We start from the raw sequence: 18,880 nt of genomic DNA on the forward strand, positions 1-18,880 counted from the left end.
TAAGAGCTATAATTGATGCTCCCGCACTTAAATTTAAGGACAATCTTAGATCTTTTCTAGGTCTTGCAGAATTTTATGCAACATTTGTTGAGCAGTTTTCTGAAAAAACCTATGCGATGAGATCTTTACTTAAGAACAAAGTACAATTTGTTTGGAGTGACACCTGTCAGCAATCGTTTGAGGAAATGAAGAATACTATTGGCAGAACACCAAATTTACAACGTTTTGATCCTCTTGCTCATAATATCAGCAAGGATTAGGCAGTGTCCTCCTCACACAACTGAATGGTGACGATAGAAAAGTTGTGATTGCTTTTGCATCTTGCTCACTCACCCCTACTCAGGAAAGATACTCGGTTATTGAACGAGAAACTTTGGCATGTGTGTGGGTGCTAGATCACTTCAGAAAGTTCTTGTGTGGCAGAAACTTGGCTCTGATTTGTGATCACTAACCACTTACCAAACTTTTAACTACTGAGGGATTGATTAATGGCTGGAGTTCCATCCTGGACCCATGAAGATGTTATCCTGCTGGAATTTCGACATAAAGATGTTAGCGTACACTGGTGCTCCAGAAAAGCCCATGGATGTCCCACTTACTTGCAGAGAAAATTCATACATGAAATTGCTGTGCTGTAGACAAAAATTAAGGATTTCCAAGATGGAAGCTCTACTCGCTTCAATGTATACAATTGTGGCATTTCTGTGTACGTGGTTTAAGTTGATTTAACATTTCTTTAATGCTTCGACTTCTTGTGTATGCTAATAGAGGCTGATCTGCAAACAAGCTTTTGAAATCTGGCTCATGCTGGAGTAGTTCCCACTGCTTCTTGATGATTCTTTTTATGGCTGTCGGTTTAGTGGAGTATTTCAATACTAATACCATTCGATTGTGTGGTGTTTTGTCCCTAGTTTCTAGTAAATCTTGTCTTTGAATAGAAGTTGTTCTGTCTTCAGCCTTAGTTAATGTACAATGAGGGTATCACCTTTGCTTGAAGTTTTGATTTTGGTGTTCCAATGCTATCACAAAATCCTCATGTGTGGCCGCTATTGTTTTTATCGTCAACATTTGTGAAAATGGTAAGTTCTGAAGGAGGTTGAGAGGATAAAAAATGTTAAACAATAGCAAATTGTTCCCATCTGTTTCCTTCTTGAAAACTGTGGCTCCCAAATTGGTGTTAGATTTAGTGATGAGGACATCCAGAAACTGTAAGCTAATGGTACTGATGGAATGTGTAAACTGGATGCAGGCATTTTTCTAGTTAAGTTAATTAATTTTGATCTCCAAATCCGCTTGAATGTTGTTCCAAATTTTAAAAAATGTCATCAATGAAACGACAATAAAAGATCAGGCTGGAGTTTCATGAAGATGAGATCCTGCGCGAATTTTGACATAAAGATGTTAGCATACTCTGGTGCTCCAGAAAAACCCATGGAGGTCCCACTTACTTGCAGATAAAATTCATCTTTCCACATAAAATAGCTGTGCTCTAGACAACATTGAAGGATTTCCAAGATGAAAATTCTATTTACTTCAATAGTTGGTAATTATAACATTGCCCACTTTCATGCTTCAATACCTTCATGTAAAGGTATGGATGTGTTTAGGGATGTTACACAATGGAACACAACAAACATACCTCATGTTAACTGATGTCCAAAAGGTTTAATAGTTGTAGAAAATGTGTGGTGTCCTTAATGTAAGATTTCCCATTCTGTACAAATGATTGTAGAAATAATCAATGTACTGTACCAATGGTACAAATATCGACTCACAATCTGAAACGATTGATCTGAATGGAGTATCATAAGGATTATTGTGTACTTTAGGTTACATGTATAGACGGTGTTGTCTAGGATATTGTACTGATAGAACATTTCATGTGTTGGAATAGATCCAATTAATTTCTGAAGCGTTGTCTAATATCTTCATCAAGGTTTTATTTATTTCAAACGTTGGATCATTCTCGAGCCGCATATATGTAGAAAAATCCTTAAGATGATCATCAACCTTCATTTCATAAAAACATGTGTCCATGACAACTAAAGTGCTGCCTTTGTTGATTTCGTGCAAGATCTCTAGGAATTTTTCTTTCATTATTCATGACATCCTTTTTTATCATAGTCTTAAAAGTGTCCAGCATTTTATGGGTTACCAGTGCTGTGTATGTACCTTGAGGTTTAAATTCCTTGGATGGTATGTCATCTTGTGTAGGTGACGAAGATGGATTTTATGAATCTTGGGACATCTGTAAAATATTTTAAAAGAAATGCCATAATCTCAAGTTTCTCATGAATTTGAAAACTGATATCTCCATTTCCAATGTTTTGTCATACATTGGCACAAAAGATGTACCTTTGATCAATAATGTTGTTTACAATGTTTTGTTAAAGTACTTTTTGTTGCTGTAATAATAAAATGTATTCACTTATTCAAAGAAAGTAACAATTTCGAAAGAAGAAATCTCTACTTTAAAAAAATGGCATAATGATGACCTAGACTTTGATATTGTGAAACATTGTTTGACACATCAGTAAGTGTGTCATGTAATTTAATGCTGTGCGATCAGGCATCAACTGCAGGGACATTCGTCAAGTGTTTGGATTATTAGTAGAGGCAGGAACCTCTTCCCTGATTCACATGCGAATAAGTAATAATTTTGATAATAAATGTAAATCGCCTATTATCAACAACGCAATATAGGGTGTGCACAACACAATACAGTTCATTAGATTCCATGCCACTTTCACAGATGCAGCACCCCCCCCCATTTAAACATGTCTTTTGAAGCTATTTCAAACACCACGGACAATAGAACAGACACCAGAACTTACACAACATCTCAAGCAAGGATATCTATGCATTAATAAAGGAAACTACTGCTTTGAACATACAGGAAGGCACAATCACACAACAAATCAAACAACTCAAATACATTTCCTTAAGAGCTCTGAATCAATGGCTTCATGCTTCCACACTCACACAATACAATAAGGTACAGAGAATCCCACATGGCCTGTGATTACCAAAACAACCTTTGTTATTCAGGTTCCAGTTCAACAAAGCATTTATGGAAAAATGGCAACAAGTGCTCACTGGATTTAATCCTCCTCTTCACAGAAGAACTTTCACGTACCATTAGAGAACTAGAGGAGGAAGTAGAAATGAATAAATCTGATTTTAAGATGTGAACCATAATTCTGGAAGAAAACTCTTGAAGAATTGAACATTAAACTTGACACTTTTGGCAAAGAAATTCAAGAATGTAAATTGAGAACATTTTGACATGACACAATTAACTATAAGCTCACTGAGGTATACACATGGGGTGAGGTTTATGCTCATAGAAGAATGACTCAGAAGCCAACAACATCCTCACAAGAGAGTATAGTCTCAGATCAAGAAATTGATGCCAATAGAACACAATTGAGTTCGAGTCACCATCCCGAGAGTACATCCCAACAATTAGCAAACATTCCCAACGTGACTTCATACTCCATGTCCTCTTCTTTTTTAACGAGTGTTCAGTCAACAGGATGAGCTCCAAATCAAGGGCTCCAAAAAAACATGTTGAGGGCTGAGAAAAAGAACAGAAGGTCGGAATTTGAGGAGCAAAACTAAGGCTTGATCATTAACGTATCCTGCATGACACTAACAAAGAAAAGTATTGAACAAAGGTACATCTTTTGTGCCAGCTTAGGACAGCAACACATTGGAACTGGAGATATCAGTCTTCAAATTCATGAGAAACTTGATATTATGACATTTCTTTTCCAATATTTCACTTATGTCCCAAGAGTCAGACAATCTACCTTTTTTTTTTTCATGCGCCAATACCTGTTGCGTACTGACCGTCTGTACATTACCCTATCTCAATGGGCTAGAATGACGTGGGCTCTACCCTCGGATTCTCACAATGCCATCTGCCCGAAGCCCGAAGGGATATGTTATCAAACAGAAGAGCACTACCCAATGATTGATTTTGGGAGGTTAGGTATCACTCCAGATTGATCAAAAAGATCCAATGGACCTTCTCAAAGCCCCATAAGCCATGGCCATTTCTGATTTGGTCCAGGGAGTGTCCAGTTGGCATAATCATAGGACCAAAAAAAAACAAAAACCTCAACTCCACTGCATCAAAAGTCCCAGTATGCAATCTTTTTCCTTCTGCATACTCTGGCCCTATCTGTTTTTGATGTTTCATACAGGGAAGTCAGCCAGCACAAGTGAGTTGGGGGGGGTCAGAATCAACCCAATATTTACATATTTGTCTTCTTGCCAGCAAGATTGAATAAAATAGAAATAGTCTGGCTGGACCTAGTATCTGGGTGTGTAAGCCAAAGATTACTAATTTTAGGTTGATTGCGATTTTCACTCCCATTATGCTCTCCAATGTTCTTTGTACATCTTCCCAGAATGTCTGGATATGGGGGCAGTCTCTAAACATGTGAAGGTCCGAGGCCTTGACCATTCCGCAGTTTTTACAGCTAACTTGTGGACCATTGCTGATTCTTGACAGTCTGAGGGGGGCTAGGTATGTGCGATGGGCTGTAAATAGTTGGTTCCTCCTTATCCATGCAGGTTTAACGATGTTGAAAATAATTTTAAAAGAGTCTTGCCATAGATGGTCGCACTGTTCATTAGTTCCTCCCCATAGCTCATTAGCCAACTTAAATTCACCATCAATCTCCTGTTCTATTGTCCAATACCAATGGGAAACTTCCTTTTTACCTGCTGGCCTTTCCACAAGCTGTTTCTTCAAGCTGTTTCCTTCCCCTATATTTTCCCCTTTTTTAAACTGAGATTGTGTCCAACTATGTAGCTGAATGCATTTGAATCTTGCAAGGTCGCTACACACTATCCTTTCTAGATCTTCCCATAGGATGAGTGTTTTGTTACTAAGTCTCCCCAAACTTTGATTCCAGCATCTCTTAGTGGGATAGCCAAACTGTCACGAAAACATGGTGAAGCTGGAGAGTCCCAGAGTGGTGCCAATTTGGAAAAATAACTGAGACCTGTTGCCTTTCTCAATGATGCCTATATCCTGGCAAACCCCTGCAGGACCTTAAGCTTGACCTTTTTAAAAAATGTTTGGTCACCAAATGTATACATAAACCCACCTACTTGCAGCCCTGCCCCTTTCAGCATTGCCAAAAACAGAACTCCACTCCCTTTGTCTCTTGGTGTTTTCAGTAACATTCAAGAGTGAGTGAGTTGGAAAGCCCAATCGTAGAGTTTTAAATCAGTAACATCAACCCCTCTTTTTCTCTCCGGCGTCTCAATTTCTTCCATTCGATTCTAGTAGATCTATACGCCCAAATAAAAGAATTGATATCTTGCTGGAATTTTCCAATAATATCTTTATCGAAATAGAGAGGTATTGTATTAAAGAGGAAAGTGACCTTGGGCAGTATTGACATTTTGACTAGATAAATTCTCCCCAGAATGGATAAGGGGAGGTGTGTCCATGACTTCATTTGTTTTTGACAATCCCGGAAAGTTTGTGATAGATTGATGTCTGTCAATTTGTTCATGTCCTGGGTATTTGTGATCCCAAGATAATGCATATTACTGTGACTGGTCTGATGTACAGGGTTCAGGATATTCCAAGTCATAGCTTCTGTCTTTCCAGGGTTTATCTCATAGCCAGAGACCCTACCAAACTCCCCAGCCAGTTTAATAACTGTTGGGAGAGTTCTGTCTAAATCGACTGACAGTATCAAAATATCGTCCACATATAGGGCTATCCTTCTCTCCCAATCCCCATATCTAAAAGGTTTGATGTCAGGGTTGTCCCTTAATTTCTGTGCGAATGGTTCGATATACATATCGAACAACAGGGAGGAGAGAGGGCAGCCCTGTCGGGGTCCTATAGCTATGCCAAATGGCTTTGTAAGGCAACCATTCACCACGAGCTTGGCCGATGGAGATTTATAGATTGATTGTATAGCCCGGCAAAATATTAGGCCCAGATTGAATTTCTCCATGACTTCAGATAGGTAGGTCCAATTTACCCTATCAAAAGCCTTGGTAGCGTCGAGGGTCAAGGCGGCAAGAGGTAGTGAATATGCGGAGGTGATATCTATTGCTCTGACCAGATCATAAGTGAGGTCTTCTAACTGTCGCTCTTTCACGAAGCCCTTTTGATCGAGATGAAAAATATCTCCGCCCACCTCCACCAATCTATTGGCCAGAAAAGTTATATAGATTTTATAATCGATGTTCAGGAGCGGTATGGCCCGATAAGACCCACAGCTAGTGGGGTCCTTTCCTGGTTTCAGAATGAGGACAACAGTGGCATCATTCCACGTTGCCAGAGGACTAATTCCATTTATAAAGATTTTATTAAATAGAAGAGTTATTGTTGGTATTAAACTCTCTCCAAGTGCACAATATAATTCTATTAGTAGCCCATCCGGGCCGGCCGCCTTGCCCCTTTTCCCACTTACCACTCCTTTACTCACTTCTTCTTGTGTAAGGGGCTGCCCTAAATCTAGTTGTTGTTTGGAACTTATAGGTGTTAAAGCGATGTTGTCCAGCCAAGACATACCCTTACATTTATCATCTGTGGGTGTCTCTTTGTAAATCTCCTGAAAGTAATCTAGAAAAGCCTTTCCTATGCCCCCATCTGAAAGAATGGGGGGTTCTCCATTTCCCACTGAGATCTCCTTGATATGGTTCCGAGCTGGTCTGCTTTGATTGTCCAAGCTAATAATTTGCCAGCTCCTTCCCCGTACTCAAAATGGGCCCTCTTGCTCACTTCCCACCTACGCATAAGCCTCCGCAGGAGAACCGACTCCATTTGTTCCTTCAATTTTTTACTAATGTCCCGATCTTCCTTTTGTTCCCTCTAGGGCATTTAATTTTATTTCCACCTTCCTCATATCTTCCACAAGGCCCCTGATCTCTTCTCTATATTTCTTACTTATATAACTAGCCCTATTGGTTATTGTTCCCCTCAAAAAAGCCTTAAATGTGTCCCAGACAATAGGAATGTTGGCGGTTCCCAAATTAATCTCTAAAAACTGGTTCGTTTCCCGAGAAAGGAAACTCATCTCATTTTCTTCCAGTAAGAGTGTGCGGTCGAAGGACCACCCTCTGGCCTGTTGGGAACCTAGGCTCTGTAACGTCAATATAATACTGGATTGGTCTGACATATGCAATGGCAGATAGGTTATGTCCTTTACTTTATCTCTTAGAGTATGGCTAACCAATATGTAATCGATATGTGATTTATGTTTGTATTTGAAATTCCTAAATAAAGCACCCAACTGTTGCCCTGACCTTTCTCTCCAGATATCGCTGAGACCCAATTCCGTGATTGTTGTCAAGAGGGCTGTCCTTGATCTCGAAGGAGTGGTTGCTCTACTATTAGGGGATTTATCCAATTTAGGATCTAGGAAGATGTTAAAGTCCCCTGCCCATATCACCGGCTCGGGAAATTCCAATAAGTGCGAGAAGATGGTTTGAAGGTTAGTGGGGTTGTCACAGTTCGGGCCATAATATCCAACTGATGTAAAAAGAGCCTCTCTAACAGAAACTTTCATTATTAGCAATCTGCCTCCTGGGTCCCTTTTATATTGTAGAATCTGTGCTTTGGCTGACTTTTTAAAAAGGATCCACACCCCCCTAATGTTTTCAGTCTGATCTGTGCATGCATAAGAATCCACCCACTTCTGTGATCTTAATATGTCTTTTGTCTCTGCCTCCAGGAGGTGTGTCTGCTGGATAACCAAAACTTGGGCCGGGGAATCTCTTAGATATTGAAGGATTTTCCTTCTCCGCGACCCCACCCTCAAACCGTTGACATTCCAAAACAATAACTGCAAAGAATTCATTGGGGGAAACCCTCTGCCCTCGAGGCCCTCCTTAAGAAGAAGCTACAGCAACACCTTGGTTTTAGCCCATCAGTCAATGCTAACCTAACTAAAACGTTCTGGTCAACATAACCTATGAAAAGTAAGACAAATTCGTTTTTTTAATATTTTATGCCCCTGTGCTCCCATCCCCCCACCCACCTTGGAGAACCCAACCCCTATTTGTCTCGACTAGTTGTTGTCTAGATGGGGCGCCCGTAACCTCCTTTTCCTCTACCTTTTTAACCCTTGTATTACCAACCTAAGAGTGAAAGAAAGAAAAATGTGTGCCTTACATCAAATCATATCCCTATTTCTCTTTTTGTTAAAAAGCATTTTTATACTTTATTTTTATTCTATTCTTATTTTTTTCTCTCTTTTTTCTTTTTTTTTGTTTGTTTAATTATTAATATTATGTTTTCCCTTTATTCCCTTCTTCCCCTTCCTACCCTCTACCCCTCTCTTTCTCTCCTCTTTTTCCTCCTTTGTATGCACCCTCAACTCAAACTATAGAACATTGTTTCATGGTTAGTTGCTTATGGGGGCCCTTTGCCGATACTGTCCAATAGTTCATCTGCCTCCTGAATGGACCTGATGTTATGCATTCTGTTATTGTGCATTACCTTCAAGAAGGCAGGGAATTTAAGATGCACCGAGGCGCCAACCTTCTTAAAACAATCCATTCTTCTCCCGAGCTCCCACTGTCTTTCCAGTGTTTCTCTTGAGAGGTCTGAATGAACTTCAAAAGTGAAATGTTTGCCTTTCACTGCTTTACTTTTTTAATGCCAAGTTCAGGATTTTTTCTTTAACGGCATAAGTCAGAAAGTTAATGAGTATCTTCCTCGGTTTGGTCCAATTTGGATTTAACCAGAAAGGGCCTCTATGGATTCTCTGTATATCTTGTGTCAAGGACTCTACTGAGTCATCAAGTGGGAGGGCTTCCTTTAGCAGATTTACTATGAATATTCTTAAGTCAGAGCCCTCTTTCCCTTCTGGGATATTCAAAATACGGAGGTTGTTCCTGCGGGAATTATTTTCCAGCGTTTCCACTCTTTCACGCAGCGCGGCTTCGCCCTTTTGTAGCTCTTGGATTTTTGCCTCTGCTGTCCCTAAATTAGTTTTTATCTCTACGACTGAGTGTCCAAGTGATTCTGTTCTGGTGTTTGTGTTTAGGAGATCGACTTTTTTTTCTAGGAACTCCTATTCTCCCCTTGAGTGAGCTGATTCAGTGAACCCTTGCTTGATATCTTCCTTTAAGGATGCAAATAAAGCTTCCAGGGAGGATGGAGGTAGAGAGGAAGGAGACCCGCTCTGCTCTAAAGTTTCAGGTCTTAAATCTATTTCCAACCCAACTCCATCCACATTTTGTCTAGCAATGGCTGTGGCAGTGGCAGTGACAGTGGTGACAGCATTGATGTCGGTGATGGGGGAAATAACAATCCTTGCAGTTGTAGCCAAATCTGTGGCAGAAGTAAAAAACAATTTGGGTAGCTCAGAATCTGCCCATGATATCCCTGTAGGCTACATGCCAGTCTGCATATCGGCCCGCTTTACCCCTTGATCCACCCCCTGCTTTCTAATCAGTAGGACCTCAGGCTTGACCCTAAAAACGGACTTACTGAGGGGGTGACCTTCAATGTGTTAGGCGCTGCCTTGTTCTTCCCTTTTTTAATACTCCTGCCTTTTACCTGGTAATTCTGGAAGGCTGAATTATCACAGGGTGGGGTAGTTGACTTAGATGTGGCAGGGATAATTGCCGTGTTCTGAACCCCCTCCCCCACTAATTGGTCACCATATGTATCCCCCTTTTCCTTGGGTTGCCCTTTTTTCCTTCCAGACACCCTTCTGCCTATTTTCTTACCTTGCCTCTCTTTTATTTAAGTATTGGTTTACCTCGTTTCATTGGAGGCCTCCCACCGTCTTGCCTATCTTCGTCATCCTGACAGTGTGGGGAAGATAGAATATGCTGGTCCTGCTGGACGCCAGTCAGTGAGGATAACGCCAGCTTCTGGGAGACGATATTGATATCCGTGTGAGGGGCTTTGGGGGAGTCAAAAGCTATTGAAGTGCTCTCGGCCAGATCCCTGCTCTCTGCACTCGCCTTCGCAATCGCAAAAAAACATCTCATACTGGCGCTGCCGCTGTTGACCCGGAGGCCGCGCCTCAACTCCAGGGTGGCAGCACACCAGCGCAAAAGGCAAGGCGAGCAGGGGACACCAAAGCTATAAGTCATTCACCTGCAAAAAGACCTCCAACTTCAACGATCCTTCTCCCGCACGCGGAAGCTGGGGGCACGGAACCGAGAGCTCACAAGGTGGGTCAATCTATCTTTGTCACCTACACGATACAACATACCATACAAGGAATTTGAACCTCGAAGTACGTACATAGCTCCGGTATCCTATAAAATGCTGGACACTTTTGAGTGTATGATCAAAAAGGATTTATCAGATTAAACTTGCAGCCCAAAATGAGGTCTAATTTACCCTATAATGAAAGTAAATTCTTAAGCTCCTGCACGGAATTAACAGATAACCTTTCAACTAGCGGACAAAGGTGGTGCTTTAGTTGTCATGGAAACATGTTTTCATGAAATTAAGGTTAAGGATCATCTTAAGGATTCTTCTACATATATGCGGTTTGAGAATGATCCAACGTTTGAAATAAGGAAAGCCTTGATGAAGATATTGGACAATGCTTCAGAAATTAATTGGATCTCTTCCAAAACGTGACATTTTCCTAAAGTACAATATCCTAGACACCCCCGTCTATCCATGTTACCTAAAGTACACAAAAATCTTAATGATCCTCTTTTCAGACTGATCGTTTCATGTTGTGAGTCGATATTTGAACCAGTGGGACAGCACATTGCTTATTTTCTGCGATCATTTGTACAGAATTGGAGATCTAACATTAAGGACACCACACATTTTCTACAACTATTAAACCTTTTGGACATCAGTGTACATGAATAATGTTTGTTATATTCCATTGATGTAACATCTCTACACACGTCCATACCTTTACAGGAAAGTATTGAAGCATGCGAGTGGGCACTGTTACAATTACCAACTATTGAAGTGAATAGAGTTTTCATCTTGGAAATCCTTCAATTTTGTCTACAGCACAGCTATTTCATGTGTAAAGATGAATTTTATCTGCTAGTAAGTGGGACCTCCATGGGCTTTTCTGGAGCACCAGAGTATACTAACATCTTTATGTCCAAATTCGAGCAGGATCACATCTTCATGGATCCAGGATGGAACTCCAGTCTGATCTTTTATTGTCATTTCATTGATGACATTTTGAAAATTTGGAACAACACTCAAGCGGCATTGGAGATCACAATTAATTTGACCAGAAAAATGCCCGCATCCAGTTTACACATTCCATCAGTACCACAAGCTTACCGTTTCTGAATGTCCTCATCACTAAATCCAACACCAATTTGAGAACCACAGTTTTCAAGAAGGAAACGGATGGGAATAATTTGTTATTGTTTAACAGTTTTTATTCTCCCATCCTCATTCAGAAGTTACCATTTTCACAAATGTTGAGGATAAAAAGAATAGCATCTACACATGAAGATTTTGTGATAGCACTGGAACACCAAAAACACAACTTCAAGCAATGGTGATACCGTCATTTTACATTAACCAAGGCTGAAGTCACAACATCTTCTATTCAAAGACAAGATTTACTAGCAACAGGGACAAAACACTGCAGAATCGAATAGTATTTGTATCGAAATACTCCACTAAATCAACAGCCACAAAAAGAATCATCAAGAAACAGTGGGAACTACTCCAGCATGAGCCAGATTTCAAGAGCTTGTTTGCAGATCAGCCTCTATTTGCATTCACGAGAAGTCAAGGCAATAAAGAAATATTAACTCAACCTAAACCACATACACGGAAATGCCACATTTGTATACGTTGCAACAAAGTAATTCCTGGGAACACCGTCAACCATCCACAGATGAGGAAATTGATTAAATTATGCATTTAGGAGATTGTAATTCAAAATTTCGGATATATTGTATAAAGTGGCTATGTGGCATGATGTATATAGGAAAAACAGAACGCAAAATCAAGATCAGAATAACAGAGCCTAAGAGCATGATACGCAACAAGAATACAAATCTAATCTAAGTGCTCTTTGGTTAGAACATAAACACAACATAGCCCAACTTAGATTTCTCAATTTGGAAATTTTACAAATCAGTTTAGATAAAGACAATTCCAAAATATTATTACAGAGGGTGATCTGGTGGATTAAAAAGTTTAATACTATGACTCTAAATGGGTTAAATGGACATGATCTGTTTTTTGCAACAGCTGTTGATGATCTTGAAATGGAATTGTTTATCATTTTGGCACTCTATGGAGTTCACCATAAGAACACAAGAATGAGATATCTATGTGTAGTTTTCAAATATTGGATGTTTGCTGAGCATCTGCTCTGGCATTCATCATGTTACCTTGGGTTTTCTGTTCAGGTCTACTTATCCCTCAGAATGACGACCATGAGATATAAGGTCACAGTTTCAATAACATCTTCTTGGTAGTTGTGAACAGATGTTTTTCCTTTACGAATTGGAAGTTGAGCACAATGTTTCGCATTTATTAACCTATATGGAGTGTTTTTTATGTTCCTTATATATTGTGTTTTTCAGTTAGTGTCCACTTCAACAAGTCACACAGTGGGACCACTTTTTAACATTGGCTACCTTGTATCTGGATCTCCTTCAGAAATTGGTGACATTTGGACTTGATTACGAATAGTTTCAAGTTGTGTAGAACATTTTCTTGGATTTTCAGTATTGTCGAAGCCATGTTTCAGGATGGCGATAGCTCACTGGGTTATCTTTCAAGTATACGCAAAGGGTTGTAGTCCTTCTTTCTCTTCTTTTTTTAAACATTGAACGTTGAATGAATGGAGTGTTGCACTACACACGTCGGTTTTGAGTGGTCCACGGGCAGTTCGTATTACAGGTAGGCAAGGGCGTTTACATTTAATTTGAGGCAATCGAATTATGTACCCAATGTTTGCCGGTGCACAATATTTCATCATTCTACGTTCTAGCACCAGCATCGGCCAGGATTGCGATTATTGGGCTTCCCGTTTGTCACTCTGCATGGTTACACCTAGGAAATCGTACACGAGGTATCAATCAAAGTTGTGAAATGTTAATTTTCAAATTAGATTAACACATTATACGAGACTCATGCACTTGGAACTTTCTGCTGTTTTCATTGTAGACCATGTCAGTGTTCATCTACACAGTGAATTTGTTATTGAATGGAATCAGGAGTTCTTTTAGACATTCAGTCAGTGTGTTTCAAATTTACATCACAGAGATTGGTGTTAAATTATATTGATTGTCACAGTGGTTGCTGTTCTACATCTAGTTCCACATTTTTATATACCTATTTACTCGTGCACAGTTTGGGGAATTTTCTGTAACTTTGCTTGTTCGTTGGTGGTTATCACATGTTTTGGTTCACATTTGGGAGCACAATCATTGGCATGCTTTAGTGTACTTCTATCTCAAAGTCTTCATGTCCTTACATGGTTTAGAAAACGGGGTTGCTGTGATTCTCCCTGTACATAAAATGAGATAACTGACAATATGAGTTTTAATATTTTGTTCATAGAGGCCCCTGAAGAAGGGAATTCATATCCTGATATGCATTAGGCATCTCCATCAGAATGTTCAAGGAATTTTGCCACATTGTGCAATTTAAGACATTTTGTTTACATTGTTTTGTTAAAGAACTTTTTGTTGCTGTAACATTAAAATTTATTTGTTTTCGTTTATTCAAAGAAAGTAACAATTTTGAGAGAAAGAATTTCTACTTGAATAAATAGTACAATGATGAGTTAGACTTTGATATTGTATAACATTGTTTAACAAATCAGTAAGTGTGTGATGTAATTCAATGCTGTGCGATGAGGCATCAAGTGCAGGGACACTTTTCAAGTGTTTGGATTATTAGTAGAGGCAGGTAACCTCTTTCCTGATACACACGAGAATAAGTGATCATTTTGATAATAAATGTAAATCACCTACTATCAACACCACAATATAGGGTGTGCACAACACAATACAGTTCAAAAGTTTTTTTACCAGGTCAAAATGGCAGTTTAAAACTGCAACACAGGCTGTAGTGGCAGGCCCAAGAAATGTTTAAAGGGCTTCTTTTGTGGGTGGCACAATGAGTGCTGCAGGCACACTGATAGCATTTAATTTACAGACCTTAGGTACATGTAGTACCTTATACTAGGGACGCGCATGTAAAGAAAATGTGCTAATCAGGCGTAGGCCAATTTTATCATGTTTAGGAAGAGAGTACACACACTTCAGCACTGGTTAGCAAAGGTCAAGTTCTCAAAGTGATAGTGCCAACATAAAAAAGCAGGAAGCAGGAGAGGTGAAGGCAAACAGTTTGGGAGTGACCATGTAGGGAGAACCATGTCCAACACTGATCCATATCTGGGGTGTTTTCAATTAATGTATATATTTATATTAGTCTATATAAATTCATTTGACACATAGTTAAAGTAATTATGGATACAAATGAAAGACTGCTAACATTTGAAATGTATGATCTCTCTACAGTCTGTAACTCATTCAGCATACATGCAGCCATAATTCATACATCAATGCAATAATATACTCATCACTTAACCCTTAATGTAACAGATCCATTTACAATGTCTTACAGGTCAGGTTATGTATCACATTATTATTAACATCATCAATGGGATCATTAAGAATATAATATGACTTTATTATGTCATGTATCTGTATTCTTATAGCTCGCTAATGACCTGCAAGGTTTTCCAGGTGCTTGTGGTAGGTGCTTAGGGCTTGCCCTGTGGGCTTACTTGATGAGCCAGGGCTTCAGCTTCTTTTGGAATTCATGAAAGAAGTAGGAGGCTCTGATGTGTTGAGGAAAGTTGTTCCAGGCTTTAGGAGCCACCCCCAATCAGCCTTTGTGTAAGCATGGGATGTGTGCTAGTTTAAATCTGATAGACTCAGGCCTGTGTTGTGGAGTGTTTTGCAGGTGTGGGTGAGGAGTGTGAAGTGTGTGTCCGGTGTATTGCGAGCCAGTGTAGGTCCAGTGGAGTTCCTTAAGGTGAGTTGTGATGTGGGCTGTAGATGGGAGGGGTTGAGGAAAAGGCTGGCTCTACTGTTCTGAATGGTCTGAAGTCTTTGTGTGAGCTGGTTGGTTATTCCAGTGCATAGAGGGGAATATTTATGAGAGGCTTGCAGTCAGATTTATGAAGCCACACATAGCTAATTTGTGTGGCTTAAAAAATCTGGAGTGAGGTAACGCAGAGCAAATCGCTGTATTGCTTTACTCTGCACAAGGGAGGCATTCCATGGGAGTTGCTTTGGGTGTTCCCATGCATCTCTCATGGTTTTTGATGCAGTCCCAGATTTACAAGAACTTGTAAACCTGGGAGTGAGCCAAAATCTTGCTCCTCCCCAAGTGAGGTGTAATAAGGTGAAATACCTTTATTTTTCCTTGTTGTTTTCTCTTGCTATGTGTGCTGCATTCTCTAGCACACATAGAAAGAGGGAAAACCCTATCAGGATTGTTTTTGTGCAGGAAGGTGCCCCTTTCTGCACAAACCTGCATGCAACATAGGCACCCTTGCACCATGGTGCTATTGGCGGTAGGCTGCCAAAATGGTGCCTGCGCAAGTGGAAATGACAAGGTAAAAGGGATTTAATGCACCATATTGGATACATATGGTGCATTCCAGCCCTTTCCCAGTGACACAGTGGAGCAAGGTAACCTAATGAACTGCCCTGCATCACAGATCTTGTAAATATGCTCAGGAGTGTTCCTGTAGTTCAGTGTGCTGGTGATGAGGGATTGGATGACCATTTCCCTGGTGCTGTCTGGTAGGCACTTGAAAACCTTCTTTACGATCAGGATGATGCAACTGTGTTTACTTGGGCCGCCATATCCACTTTGTTGTCTATAATGATTCTGAGGTTTCTTGCCTGTGAGCTAGGTGTTGGCATGGTACCGAGATCCACATGCCATCAGGTGAAGTCCCACAGCAAGACGTCTTTCCCAAATCCAACCACTTTGGTCCAGTCCATGTTCAGTGTGACACAGTAGAACTTCATCCAGGGAGCTACTTTGGTAATACTTCAGGTGAACTTGTTCCTGGTGTTGGGTGTTATTTTGTACAATAGGGACAGTTTCAGTTGTGGGCATTCTGTGCATATATAGATGTTTATGTTGATGCCAGATGATATCTGCCAGTGGAGTCATTTATATGTTCAAGAGCATCAGGCTGAGCGAGGAATCCTGCAGGATCACGCAAATGAGCTCCCATGCTTCAGAGGAATAGAGTGGCCTCTTAATGGTATGGGTTCTCACAGTGAGGAAGGTGCAGATCCATCAAATGGGTGTGTTTAGATCAGAATGATGTGGGAGATAGTGAATGTTGCTGATACGTCTAAGAGGAGGAGGGATTGGTTTCCCCCATGTCAAGGGTCATCTGGATGTTGTACATTGCTGTTATGAGGGTGTTTTCCGTCATGTCGTTGAGTCTAAACTCTAATTGTGTGGCATTGATAAGTCCATGAATGGCGATGTGGTTGGAGAGGCATTGTTGATGGGGTTTCCAGGACTTTGGCTGGGTAAGGAAGGAGGGGTAAGGAAGGAGGGATATTTGTCGATATTTGGTGAATTTAGTCAGGTCAGCTGATGTCTTCTTTACAAATGCATTGATGGCTGTATGTGTGCTGATTACAATGTTGGTGGTGGGGACCTCACTGATGAAGGCCTTTGACAAAAGCGTGATGTGGGGAAGGGTCAGACGGGGTCCTGGAGTGCATAATCTTCATCACTGGTGTGGTTTCTTCTGTGCAGATGGTGTCCAATGTGGTTATTGTGTTTTCTTTGTTCGTCACCAAAAGACATCTAGAGAGGTTCATGGACTCTCAGGTCTTGAGTTTGGCTGATGTGGCTGCTGGCCGATGTGGGAGTGGTGAAATCTTTGATCATTGCAAAGATTTCTTTGTTGTTGGAGCTGTTGTTTATTCATTCAGCTTAGGCATTCCACTTGGTTTCTCAGATTAGCTGGTGGCATTATCTCAGAGTATTATTTACAGTATCATTTTTCACTTTACCTTTGCTGGTTCTCCATTTCTGTTCCAATTGTTTGCAATGTTGTTCAGTTATTTTGAGGTCTTGTGTGTACCAGCTGACTTGTCATTTTGTTTTTGCTCTGTGGATTCACCTGTGCGGAAACCCTACCACTCAACCTATTCCCCTACATTCATCCTGTGGGCAAAGAACAACTTGCAGCCCATATCAACGCCAATCAAGACTTGGTTGCCTCAGTTCTGACACTTTGGGTTCCGGCAAAGGCCACAATCAGGGGCCAGCTGATGAAATATGTAGCTGTGTCCAACAGCCGATGGCAAGAATGGCAGGCAGCCCTGGAAGGGGCTATAGCCTGTCTCATGCACTCCTCTATGACTCACCACTCGGATGCTACTAGGCACAGCTTGAAAATGGCACACAAGGGGCCTCAGTAGCCTCTGCACCGCCAAGGCCGCATATGTGTTCCAAAAGCTGTGAAACTGACATTGCAAGCAAGGGAAGAAAGTGTGCAGGTTGCTTTCAGCACAACTGAGGCAGAGAGAGATATTGACAAAGGCTGTGTAGGCCAAAACGCTTTTGTCAGTTTATGGCGTTTTTTAAATAAAGCATTGAAATAAGAGCTCCCGAATGTGTACGCTTTCATTTGGGAGATTTATAATAGTCCGTGGAATCACCTCCACGAGTATCTACGCCCATTGCATGCGAGAGCAGCAGTTTTGGCGAAGTGAGATACAAACAGCCCTTCCCAGTCTATATTGGGAAAGTGGTCCCTGGGACAAAATTTGGCCCGGTGGGGGCGGCCGCACACTCCTCCTCCCCTATCTCTAAACAGCTGGGCCCCAAGGGATGGGGTCTCTGGGGCCAAAATCAGCCTGGGAGGGGAGTCGTGTAGCCCTCCTACCTTATGTAACCCACATTTTTTTTTAAAAGGCTGGCCCCGGTGGATGGAGTCTCAGGGGCTGAAATCAGCTGTGGAGAAAGCTGCACGGTCTCCCTCAACCATTAAAAAAAGGTCTAGCAGTGGGGCATAGGGTCCCCGGTGCTGAAAATAGCACGGGATGGGGGCAAAGTATCCCCACTCCCTTAATAAAAGAAAAACATTTAAAAAAGCCAGCCCAGAGAAGTCGCTGAAGGCTTCATCCCCTTTCACAACCATTCTGCAAAGGGTCCACCTGGCGCACATCGTGTTGGGAGAAGAAGTCCCCTTGGCTGATGATGGCCCTTGAGAACCAACCACCCCCCCTCCCCCCCCCCCCCTGTTACCTCCAGTTAGTCCCACACAGCTTGATTTCTGAGAGGTTGTTGTAGGGCCCATCTCCTTTCACCACAACTCTGCAAATGCATCGCCTGGTGCACTACTGGTTGGGGGATGAAGTCCCATTGGCTCCGGAGGGTCCTTGGGGGCCAGGAACCCCTCCTGTTACCTCCAGTAAGTCCCACACAGTGGGATTACTGAGACCTGTTCGGAGGCCCGTCCCCTTTCCCCAACACTCTGCACATGTGCCCCCTGGTGCACTACTAGTTGGGGAATGAAGTCCTCTTGGATGCTGAGGTTATTTGGGGTCCATTAACCCCTCCTGATGCCTCCAGTGAGTCCCACACTGTGGGACTGCTGTGAGCTGGTTGGAGGCACTGACCCCCTTCTCCATCACTCTGCAAACGTGACTATTAGTTAAAAAAAAACATATAAATTCACTATAAAAACCAAGGTTACAAGGAATTTATAGTTAGCAAATAGAATTAAAAAAAACATTAAAATTAATTTTAAAAATACAAAGGTTACAAGGATGTTATAGTGAGGAAATAGAATTTTAAAAAACCAAAGAAATTCACTGAAGGCTCAAAAACGCACTAGTAAAAACATGTTGTTAGGTTTTGATTGTAATT

This window comes from Lissotriton vulgaris, chromosome 9 (genome assembly GCF_964263255.1).
Source record: "Lissotriton vulgaris chromosome 9, aLisVul1.2, whole genome shotgun sequence".
Taxonomy (NCBI): Eukaryota; Metazoa; Chordata; class Amphibia; order Caudata; family Salamandridae; genus Lissotriton; species Lissotriton vulgaris.